Consider the following 13,623-nt stretch of genomic DNA (forward strand, 5'->3'; position numbering starts at 1 on the left):
AAATCTCTGCCACTCCCTGTTGTCGATCATAACGACAAGTATGGTTGGCGATTAGGTTGTTAATTAGAAAAAGAGGAAGACATCGGATAGGCCACTTTATTTTTCAAGCATGATTTCTTGACTTTAGTATCTATAGGAGCAACTTTTGTCATTTTAAAGCAAATATATTAATACTAGAACTCAGTAGAATAAATTCGCAATAGAAATTAGAAAGGATAACATAATTCTAGTAGCATCAAAAGTGTCTTCTAGAAAAGTAAGATAGCAGAAGAAGATGTTCACTTGGCATTTTGAAAAGCCAATTACTTACAAAATAGCAATACTTTTTTTTTTTGTTGTTGTTGAAAATAGGAAAAGAAAAAGATGTCCATGCATTTCGTTGGCCCTTCGGCACGCTATAGCAGACCGAAAACAAGGAATGGTTAAAAAAAAAAAAAAAACCTCGAAATCCCTTTAAATTAGCATTATTTATTCAATGCACACTTAAATTTTTGCCCTTCGGCAATTTAAGTGATAAAAAAGTAGTCAAAAAATTGAAGACCAGTCCATATGAATGGAATCCGCGCAAAAACTTGCATGTATATTGTATAGGACAAAATCTGTAGACACCAAGTGGACGTATCAAAAGATGACACGGGGCGATGGTGACAGGTCAGATTCTAGTCAACAAGCGAGGGGCTCCGGGAAAACATACGACATTTCAGAGAAGTAATTTGGTAACCGCTACCGGAGACAGAAGATATAAAGGGCCGGGAGAAGCATGCCAACTTATCGGTCAAACGTCATTCAATACACAGTGGTTACAAGAAATCCCAAGTCTTCCTCCGGTCTTAAATGTCCATTAATACCCTTTAGTATCATTCATTGTCATAGCATTAATATTGGTAGTAAAGAGGGCACGACTCATGAAACTTATGCTCCATAGCTCAAGTATAAATAGAGCATCTCATTTCATTGTAAGAGGCATCTGAAAATATATACAAGAAATACCTTGCTTTTATTTTGTTCTTAGCTCCTAATTGCTCTTGTTCAATTAAGCAAAGTTATGATTGTTCGCTTGCTCGGAGACTCTAGCTCAAAAGCTTCTCCGAGACTCAGGCTTTTCTAATTCCTTATTTTTAATTACATTTCGTTCATATTAAGTTCTATTCCTATTTGTCTCATTATTTCAGTCATATTAATTCATGTGTCCTTGACCACGTGTACAAATTCAACTGTACTGATTTTACAGGTAAACATATAAATTTTAGAATTTTCATTATTGAACTAATTTTCTATTTGACTAAATATAATAAAATTCCGTTCAAGAAAATATTGAATTCAGTGGTGAATAAATGACAACAATGGTAATATATACTATCCGTTTCATATTATTTGTCTACTTTTTCTTTTACATGCCCTTTAAAAAATCATAAATAAAAGCGTCTTTTTACTATATTACTATTATCTCTCTCTAATAAATTACAGTCAATATTGATTACTTTAAAAAATAATTAATGTTAAAAAAGAAATAGAAAAATATAATTAATTCTATCTTAATTTGAAAACGTACAAGTATCTTGGGATATACATTTTAATAATGTGAATCACTAATATGGAAAGGAGGTAGTAGTAGGATACAGAAGACAGAAAAAGATGCAGTAAATTAAGAGGAAACCGTCAAGACCGGACAACCGCTTTTGGCTGGAAGCCTGCAACTCGTGAAACAAATCCGAATTTCAAAGCCAACCAAATTGACATTTGACAAACTACACGTCACTCCTCTAACACCCTCCATACAAATCTGTGGCCTTCAACAGAAAAAACATTAAAGAACATAAAATATAAAGATACGCAACAAAAACCAACAAGAATCTTAGTCGGTGTTAGGACAAATATTAGTAAAAAAGGTTTTCAACATTGAAATTCGAAAAAGAGTATCGAAAAGTTGCAAGAACGCTTGAAATGAATTCTTCGTTGAAATTAAACTTCAAAATTTTGTGAATGAGAATCCCCAAACAATTTTTTTCAATATTTTGCTAATATTTCAAATATTGAATTAAGTATTCGTAGATAGCGATTATTAGGCTTGTGCTCACGTCAGGGAAAGCTCTTCATTACTGAAATGCTCGTTAGCTCGTCAAATCTCTGACACTTTTTTTCTTTCATTTTAAAAATGTTTTGATAGTTATTTTTCACTATTGAATCAAATATTATTAAATAAATTATGATTAAATCTTGAAGGATAGAGTTATATGATCTATGTTGATGCTATATAATAGGTATTATGTAGAATAACTGAGGTGCACATAAATGGATCTGGACACCACTCTTATAAAAACAAGTTACTTATTAAATAAATTAATTTCAAAAATTCAACGTTGTAGTCTAAAATTACACTTTTAGCTTAAACTATTTTGGCACAGAGTTGCAATATTTCCGTAGTCATAGAGATTGTGCTCTATATCTTCCTCAGGGTCCGGAACCAAAATGCCCCCAAAAAAATCATTTTGAATCAAAATATCCCAACAAAAAAAAAATGTTACCGAAGTACCTTTAGCGCCGTAATTTACTGCGCTAAAGCAGATAACGGGGATGGCTCCGTTAACTGCTATAGCGCAGTAATTTACTGCGCTATAGTGTCCGTCTTTTTTTTTTTTGCCCTTTTGGTTAACCCTTCTTCCATTACACTTTTTAACGTACTTTGACCATAGATTAATCATGCTTTGGGATCCCGAAACTTCAATATTTTATATAGAACCCTACTTATTTTTGTGCGATTAATAAGATAGGATCAATACATCAAGGATACACAAAAGTTCGGATGGCCGTTTTAGTGGTTGAAAAAGTGCTCGAACGCCATTTTTGTTTGAAGGCTCGGTGTCATTAGCTTGAAGTTCTTTACGAATACTTAAAATTGTTCATTAATGATTAATCAAAAGTTAGTCAAAATGGTAGCATTCATAATAAAAAAAAACTTAATTAAATTGCAACATTCATAACCTTGAGTAGATGAAAATACTTAAACTTGTTCATATTCTTCAAATAACAGCATCATCATAAATTAAACTTAAAACTAAAATCACAACATTCTTAATCATCATCAGAGTACAAGTCCTCAATATCGTCCTCAGAAAAATATTGGCGGTTTCTTAAGACACATTTTTTTTCAGTAGCAGTTAGTTCTCTACCGGTTGATGATGCTTGTTCTTCGGCCAACTTTAGCATGTAAAATCTACATTGTCTTGCCAGTATTCTGTTGTTGTTTTTTCTAATCCTTTGCACGGCAAGCTCGTAAGTTTCTGGACCTACTTGAGGCATGGTTAAGGAGTACCTTGTTGGGATTGGAGCGTTGAGATTTTCCAAGTCACGAACAAGACGTTCTGATTCGGCAAGCCGATGTGACCATTCTCGGCGTAAACCGCAATAATATTCCCGCGGATCTGAATAATTCACACTGCAGAAATCATCATTGCGCTCTATAAGAAGGTGGGGATTTAGTTCATCTAGTTTGAAATCACTGGTATCGCTCGAAAAACTGCTATGATTTGAACTCTCATCATCACTGCTATTTGGTTCTTTTGGAAGGGGTAAAGACCAGGCTGAGTTTCTACTACTCGACATTGAATATGGTGTAGTCTAATAACAAAAGAAAGGGCTACTTATATAGTTGCAAACCCCCAAGTACCCTGGGGGGGGGGGTCTTTATGACCCTACCTACTTACCTTATTATAAGAAAAATATTAATCTTCATCGGACATTTCACAGTCCGAATCCCACTTGGATCTAAATCTTGTGCTACCATGTATACCATATTCTACCCTATGGTAACGTATTTGCATCCAATTGTTCTCTTCGCGAAAACGATTAAGAGCAAAATTAAACTCTTGTGGAGTTACGCGAGGCATTGACATAGCACGTTTTTTTGGGCGTTTCAGCCCTACTGACGCTAACTTGTGATCCAGTACTGCAGCCTCCCTAACACGGCAATCCCACTCCTCTCTTATCTTATTATTGTATTCTTGATTGAATATGTCGTTAGGATTATTTAAGTAATGAAAATCATCATCATCTAGTTCCCAGGTCCTACTCATTGCTTCAAATATGTTTGCTGGAGTAAACGATATAACACGACTAATATCTCTAAATTGGTCAAAAAATGACATAGTAACTCAATTTTGTGTGGAATTGTGTGGTTAGTAACAACTATTCATCAAATTACGTTATATAGCACTTAAAGTTTGATTCAAATTATGACGTTTTTCTGTTTGACAGTTGAGGTGACAATATACTACAAAGGTATGACGCAGTAAAATACTGTGTTATGATAGTGTAACGCAGTAAATTACTGCGTTATACTGTTATAACGCACTATTTTACTGCGTTGTGACAGAATAACGCATTATTTTACCGCGTTATTCTGCCAAGACCTGACATAACGCGGTTAATTCATGCGTTATGCAACACTCCGTACTCAATTCGATTTGACGTAACACTGCAAGACACACTAATTGCATGCATGCGTTGGTTCTATATTCAAACTTCAAATCTTATTAATACCGAGTTCGTATAAGGGAAAAAATTCTAAGTTTCATCCAGTTTTTGCATTTTGTATTCCTCCTAAATTATTCAAAAATGGCAGATGTTCCAAGAATTAGAGTTTCTTTATTCTGGGACGGACAAATTATATTCGAGGAAAATAATTTGCGCTATGATTCTCCCTCAAAATACCATGTTAAGTTTCCACTTGACTTTAAATTCTCAAAACTACTCCAAGCCTTGTATAATAGACTACAAGTTAGTAGAAGTGATTTTGATCTAAACATAATTGAAAAATATCCAATGTCATTTATGCCGCAAGGTGTAACTAGTTATGGACAGTGGTACATTCAAGACGATGATTCTTTGACTGATTATTTGAAGGCGCCTTATGATTATAGGCAATGCATAACTTTAAACGTCCTTGAAATGTATATAGAGAAGGTCCCCATTAATCGACTTGAATTCATGGCTAGGGCTCCTCGAGAAGCCTGAAATAGACCTCGTTGGGAAGCCCCGTCTATAATTCAGGCCGAAGTCACTCAAGCGGAACCTACTTATCAACACAATTACCCTGACATGAGTACTTATGAAAGCATTTTGACTAGCCAAATGCCTCTGGATAGTTTAAGTCAGCAATTTGATGGGGAGTGGTAAATTATTATTATTATTATTATTATTATTATTATTATTATTATTATTATTATTGTTATTGTTATTATTGTTATTGTTATTCTTATTATTATTATTATTATTATTGTTGTTATTATTATTCTTATTGTTATTCTTCTTCTTCTTCTTCTTCTTCTTCTTCTTCTTCTTCTTCTTGTTGTTGTTGTTGTTGTTGTTGTTGTTATTATTATTATTATTATTATTATTGGTAGGAACAACCCCAACGCCAGGGTCGGTAACCTAGTAAAACTGTTGTTACCTAGATGACATTATGTGGCGGCGCGATCCTGCATCGTTAATGGTATCAGAGCCATGGTATTTCAGTAGTAATAGGTGATGTAATTCAACGATTTAATACCATGAATTTTATAAATCGGAAAAGAACTGTTAAAAACAGTAAAAAGGAGGAATACGATACTCCTCAAGAATTAGATCTCCTTAATAAATGGACGATTCCTAAAATAGAACCCAGATTAATATATCAGATGGGTACTTTTGAGAAATTAGGTCTCAAACAAGTAGTTAAAACTACTGAAGAAACTATGACTGTAGATAATAATCATGCTACTTTTAGATTATTATCTGACAGTGATCTTGCCCCTTATAGGGTAACCCATAGATTTATGCATATTGGGTTAGTACAGGTTGCATTCAAACCTTTAACCTTAAGAGGTTTACCAGAAAGCTTTATAGTAGCTTTACGAGATGGAAGAAATCGAAACTGGAAAAAATCCCTCATAGGGACAGTTCAAACAAATTTGGCGTATGGTCCAGTTTATTTTAACGCTTATCCTAACTTGCAGGTATCTTTGCAAGATGACAATTCTTTAGATGCTTTAATATTAAGTATCAAATTGCATGGTTATGATTATATGCCAGGTACAGAAGTAATATGTATTTGTTATAGAATATATTATAAACCATTATATACGATGAATCCTATGTGTAAAATCATGGATTTCAAAAATGAAACTGTTTTAATAGAAACTAATTTTGGTAAATCCAATATTATGACTAGAAGACCTATCAAGTGGGAAGAAATAGATTTCCCAAAAGAGTGGGTCATTGAAGGAGCAGCACCTCCTCAAAATATTTTTACTGAAATTTCAGAAATTGAACAGATCCCAGATGGGACAGTAAAATTGAAATTTCATGATCCTATTCCTGCCTTAGAAGATTATGAACATAATAGTATTCGTTCTAGTATACCTAGATCTTTATCTTCTAACAGATCTTATATATCTCCTGTTGATTATGTTGTGCAGACTCCATCAAGAGCATCTACTTCTCAAATGAGAGATGACAATTCTAATAGGATTGATACCTTAAAAATTAACCAGAATAATATTGTGACTGGTACTACAAACCCAGAATTGACTGAGTCATAAATGGACTTTCCTATTTTTAATGGATCAGGAACAAAAACTTGATTTTATTCGGGGATCACCCGCAAGATTACAAATCAGTAAAGAGTTTTATACTCCCAAATGGGAACCATTTGGAAAATGGTTTTTTGATAATTTTAAACCAAAGGAAACAATAGTTTTCCAAGAAGAATTTATTTCCTATCCAGTGGATGGATGACAAAGGTTTTATAGGAACCTATGAAGAAAAACCGATTAAATTCAAACCAAGTCATCTTGGGAACTCCATTCATCCATAAATTATTTCCTATCCAGTGGACGGATGACAAAGGTTTTATAGGAACCTATGAAGAAAAACCGATTAAATTCCAGTTTATAACTGGACCTTTTTCAAGGATTTTAAATGAAATCAAAGATAGGTTGATGAATAAACATCAACAGATTAATTTTCTTAAACAAGAAATTTATACTCTTCAAATTGAAGATATTTTACAAAATCCTAAATTACAGGAAAAAATTGAGTTTATAAAAAATCAATTTTCTCTACAAATTTGTAGTGATCATCCTAATGCTTTTTGGGACAGAAAAAGACATATTGTCACTCTTCCATATGAAGAATCTTTTTCTGAAAATAATATTCCTACTAAAGCAAGACCATGCCAAATGAATTCCGAATATTTGGAATTATGTAAAAATGAGATTTCCTCCCTTTTACAAAAAAGTCTTATAAGATCTTCGAAATCTCCATGGTCATGCACAGCTTTCTATGTTAATAAACATGCTGAACAGGAACGAGGAGTTCTAAGATTGGTTATAAATTATAAACCTCTTAATAGAGTTTTAAAATGGATTAGATATCCAATTCCTAATAAAAAGGATTTATTGGATTGCCTTCATAACGCGATCATATTTTCTAAATTTGATTTAAAATCAGGTTATTGGAAAATCCAAATAGCCGAAGCAGATAAATATAAAACTGCTTTAATGTTCCAATCGGGCAGTTCGAATGGAATGTTATGCCTTCTGGACTGAAGAATGCCCCCTCAGAATTTCAAAAAATCATGAATGATATTTTTATGGCTTATAGCAACTTTATCATTGTTTATATCGATGATATTTTAGTATTTTCAAATACTATTGAAATGCATTTTAAACATCTTGATATATTCAAGAGAATTATTATTCAAAATGGTTAAGTTATATCTAAGCCAAAAATGTCATTTTTTCAAACAAAGATCAGATTTTGAGGACATAATATTGAAAAAGGAAAGATTATTCTTATTAATAGAAGTATTGAATTTGCTTCTAAATTTCCTGATATTATCACTGATAAGACTCAACTTCAAAGATTTCTTGGGAGTTTGAATTATATTTCGTCATTTTATAAAAATTTGGCCCAGGACACGTCTATTTTATATGATAGATTAAAAAAGATTTCAAAACCTTGGACTGATGCTCATACGCAAGCAGTTCAAAAAATCAAGGGGAAAGTTAATAATCTTCCTTGTCTTACTTTAGCCAATCCTAACTGTCAAAAAATTATAGAAACTGATGCCTCTGATATTGGCTATGGAGGAATACTTAAACAGCTTTCTCCAAATGATAAACAAGAATATTTAGTCCAGTTTTATTCTGGCAAATGAAATAATAGTCAAAAGAACTATGCTACTGTAGCAAAAGAAATTCTTGCTATAGTTAAATGTGTTCTTAAATTTCAAGGTGATTTATACAATCAAAAGTTTTTGATAAAAACTGACTGCCAAGCAGCTAAATTTATGTTTAATAAAGATTGCAAACATGATGTTTCTAAACAAATGTTTGCCAGATGGCAAGCTCTTTTAGCACCATTTGATTTTGAAATTCATTATAAAAAGGGATCGGATAATAGTCTTCCTGATTTTCTTACTAGAGAATATTTAAGTTCATAACTGTTATTTCCTCATTTGCAGGATGAGACCCACATTGACACCTCCCTCTAATAGAGGAAGGGGAAGAGGACAAAAAGGAACGAGTAGAGGTACTGTTCTTGCCCAAATGGGTAACAAAAGGCTAATAGCCGACAATATTGCAGAAAATTCTGGTAATACCCAGAAACAAATCACTTATGCTGAATATCTTGCTTTTATAGAAGCACAGAAAAAAGGAGATAATATGCCTCCATCATATTTCAGTGCTCTCATAATTGATGATAATGGGGACACTGATTCATATGAAGAAAATGCTCATCGACAGTTAATAATTCTCCTTGAGAATGATGATCTCCAATGGAAAGATGAACCTTGGCAAATAATATAAAGGTATTTTGATAAAGCGTCATACGCTACTCCTACTTATAAATATCGGATGAATTATGAAATGATCCTTTTATCTACAGGATCAGCTGAATTTCAACATTTTTATCCAGCTAATACCAAAAAAGTTTATAACTTTTCAAAGATCATTATAAAAAAAATCTTCTCTCCAAATGAATGGGGAATAAGTCCGTTAAAGGATAGGGATTATATCCATCCAGAACAAAAGTTCCCAGTTAAATTCAATTATTGGGACTATGTTGAAAGCTTTAATAAAGCTCTGTTATATGAGAATGATAATAAAAAAACATTCTTGGTTTATAAAAATATGTGCTAATGTTTATAAACAGGGCATTCCAAATTGGTTTTACCAATGGTGGATCCATTATGGTCCAGCCGTGAAAACTTTATCAGAACCCTTCAAGAGTTTATATATTGAATGGGTTGATGTTTCTCCAAAAATAATAGATTTGGAAAATAATATTACTTTCTCTAAAGAAATTTCCAATATGTATTTCTTCATTGAATTTTCTATTCCATGATCATGAAATGGTCAGTTGAAGTGGGTTATACCCCGCAAAATATGCCTTGCTTAAACAGAATTTTTTATACAAAATTCTGAAAAATGATTCAAAAATCTAAAGATGGAACCATCCCAGAACAAGATTTAATAAATAAAATCAAGACTACCATTGCACATTATAAGGACTCCTTAATTCTAGACAAAAGGAAGTTCCTAGTCCTTTTGAGCATATTGCTCGAAAAATTCAGATGAAGAAAGGAGTAATTCCCCAGAACAGCTTATAGCTACTTGCATGGAGGAATTTAAATCTAATTTGATGCAGCATCTTAATATGGAAGCTATGTCAGATACATCAATGGCGTCTGTTGATCATACCACTGACAATGATAATGAAGAAGGCGAAGACTATGATACACAGGTCTTAGCAGGGGAATCCCAGAGTCCAGATAATACAGAAGACTTTGAAAAATTCGCGGCTCAATTTCTTAGCCAAACGGAAGAATCTTCCAGCTCTACGAAAAACAAGGGCAAGTCACCGATGACATGTTTGGTGGGACCCGCCACTAGGCGGCTACTTTTATAAAGAAGGAATCTGCTTTAATAAAGCAGCTTTAATTATTAAAGTTGTAATAATTATATTTTTCACTTTCGGCCACTTTTGCTTTTTACTTTCCGTTTTTCTTTTTATCTGGCCATGATGATGTCACCCATTTACTTTTTCATTTTGTTGTTTTGTATCCATGATCCGCTATATAAGGATCATTCTTCTCCGTTGAGAAGCAAGGCTTGGATCCCCCAAGCACAAGCTCTCTCCCACTCTCTCCCTTGTAAAAATATTTCATAAATAAAAATCTTGTTTATATAAATTCCTTCTCTGCTGAGCACAACATTCATCCTTAAGGTATAAATTTTAAAATTTTCTTTTTGTTAATTTTATTTTAATTCAGTTCATGTTTAGCCTTATAGGCTAAATACTCCGTTGAATTACGTCATACTAGATTACTGAGATCATGGTAATAATGCTTTAATGCATCATGATCAATGTCAAAACATGATGTTCAAGGTTAGGTAGAGACTGACCCAGGCGGACTGTTCGTAACCAGGCGGTGGTCCTGTTGTTTCCCCGCTTAGCTGAAGATGGCGTTTTAGGGTGTTTGTTGGACTTGTTCTGGTAAGAACAACCCCAACGCCAGGGTCGGTAACCTGGCGCGATCCTGCATCGTTATTATTATTATTATTATTATTATTATTATTATTATTATCATTATTATTATTATCATTATCATTATCATGATTATCATTATCATTGATAACGATTATCATTATTATGATTATCATTATTATTATTATTATTATTATTATTATTATTATTATTATTATTATTATTATTATTATTATTATTATTATTATTATTATTATTATTATTAACGCTGCAGGATCGCGCCGCCGCATGATGCCATCTAGGTAACAAAAGTTTTACTAGGTTACCGACCCTGGCGTTGGGGTTGTTCTTATCAGAACAAGTCCAACAAACGCCCTAAAACGCCATCCTCGGCTAAGCGAGCTAACAACAGGACCACCGCCTGGTTATGAACAGTCCGCCTGGGTCAGTCTCTACCTAACCTTGAACATCATGTTTTGGCATTGATCATGATGCATTAAAGCATTATTACCATGATCTCAGTAGTCTAGTGTGACGTAATTCAACGGAGTATTTAGCCTATAAGGCTAAACATAAACTGAATTATAAATAAAGGAATTAAAAAGAAAAAGAAAAATTATACCTTAAGGATGAAGGTTGTGCTCAGCAGAGATGAAATTTATATAAACAAACTTTTATTTATAAGAGAAAGATTTTTACAAGAGGGAGAGTGGGAGAGAGCTTGTGCTTGGGGGATCCAAGACTTGCCTCTCATCTGAGAAGAATGATCCTTATATAACGGATCATGTGCACTAAACAACAAAGCTAAAAAGTAAATGGCCGACAATAATTATGGCCTAAGTAAAAAGAAACACGGAAAGTAAAAAGTAAAAGTGACCAAAGTGGAAAACATAATTATTACATTCTTAATAATTAAAGTTGCTTTATAAAAGTAGATTCCTACTTTATTAAATTAGCCGCCTAGTGGCGGGTCCCACCAATCACTTCATTGGTGACTTGCCTTTGTCTTTTGTAGAGCTGGAAGATTCTTCCGTGTGGCCAAGAAATTGAGCCGCAAATTTTTCAAAGTCCTCTATGTTATCTGGACTCTGGGATTCCCCTGCTAGGACCTGTGTATCATAGTCTTCGCCTTCTTTATTATCATTGTCAGTGGTATGACCAACAGACGCCATTGATGTATCAGACATAGCTTCCATATTAAGATGCTGCATTAGATTAGATTTAAATTCCTCCATGCAAGTAGCTATAAGCTGTTCTGGGGGAATTACTCCTTTCTTCATCTGGATTTTTCGAGCAATATGCTCAAAAGGACTGGGAACTTCCTTTTGTCTGGAATGAATGGAGTCCTTATAATGTGTAATGGTAGTTTTAATTTGATTTATTAAATCTTGTCCTGGTATAGTCCCATCTTTTGATGTTTGAATCAATTTTTTTCCAGAATTTTGTATAAAAAAATCTGTTTAAGCAAGACATATTTTGCGAGATATAACCCACCTCAACTGACCACTTCATGATCCATGGAATGGGGAATTCAATGAAGAAATACATATTAGAAATTTCTTCAGAGAAAGTAATATTATTTTTCAAATCTATTATTTTTGGAGAAACATCATCCCATTCAGTATATAAACTCTTGAAGGGTTCTGGTAAAGTTTTCACGGGTTGACAATAATGGATCCACCATTGATAAAACCAAATTGGAATACCCTGTTTATAAACATTGGCACAGATTTTTATAAACCAAGAATGTTTCTTTTTATCATTCTCATATAGAAGAGCTTTATTAAAGCTTTCAACATAGTCCCAATAATTGAATTTAACTGGGACTTTTTGTTCTAGGTGGATATAATCCCTGTCTTTTAACGGACTTATTCCCCATTTATTTGGAGAAAAGATCTTTTTTATAATGATCTTTGAAAAGTTATACATTTTTTTGGTATTAGTTGGGTAAAAATGCTGAAATTCAGCTGACCCTGTATATGAGTGGATCATTTCATAATTCATCCGATATTTATAAGTCGGAGTAGCGTATGACGCTTTATCAAAATACCTTTGCATTATTTTCCAAGGTTCATCCTTCCATTGGAGATCATCATTCTCAAGGAGAATTATTAACTCTCGATGAGCATTTTCTTCATATGAATCAGTGTCCTCATTATCATCAATTACGAGAGCACTGGAATATGATGGAGGCATATTATCTCCTTTTTTCTGTGCTTCAATGAAAGCAAGATATTCAACATATGTAATTTGTTTCTGGGTATTACCAGAAGTTTCTGCAATATTATCGGCTATTAGCCTTTTGTTACCCACTTGGGAAAGAACAGTGCCTCTGCCCGTTCCTTTTTGTCCTCTTCCCCTTCCTCTATTAGAGGGAGGTGTCAATGTGGGTCTCATCCTGCAAATGAGAAAATGACAGTTATGAACTTAAATATTCTCTAGTGAGAAAATCAGGGAGACTGTTATCCGATCCCTTTTTATAATGAATTTCAAAATCAAATGGTGCTAAAAGAGCTTGCCATCTGGCAAACATTTGTTTAGAAACATCATGTTTGCAATCTTTATTAAACATAAATTTAGCTACTTGGCAGTCAGTTTTTATTAAAAACTTTTGATTGTATAAATCACCTTGAAATTTAAGAATATATTTTACTATAACAAGAATTTCTTTTGCTACAGTAGCATAGTTCTTTTGACTATTATTCCATTTGTCAGAATAAAACTGGACTAAATATTTCTTGCTTATCATTTGGAGAAAGTTGTTTAAGTATTCCTCCATGCCAATATCAGAGGCATCAGTTTCTATAATTGTTTGCCAGTTAGGATTGGCTAAAGTAAGACAAGGAAGATTATTAACTTTCCCCTTGATTTTTTGAACTGCTTGCGTATGAGCATCAGTCCAAGGTTTTGGAATCTTTTTTAATCTATCATATAAAATAGATGTGTCTTGGGCCAAACCTTTATAAAATGGTGAAATATAATTTAAACTCCCAAGAAATCTTTGAAGTTGAGTTTTATCAGTAATAATATCAGGAAATTTAGAAGCAAATTCAATACTTCTATTAATTGGAATAATTTTTCCCTTTTCGATAT

This window comes from Lycium barbarum, chromosome 11 (assembly GCF_019175385.1).
Source record: "Lycium barbarum isolate Lr01 chromosome 11, ASM1917538v2, whole genome shotgun sequence".
Lineage (NCBI taxonomy): Eukaryota > Viridiplantae > Streptophyta > Magnoliopsida > Solanales > Solanaceae > Lycium > Lycium barbarum.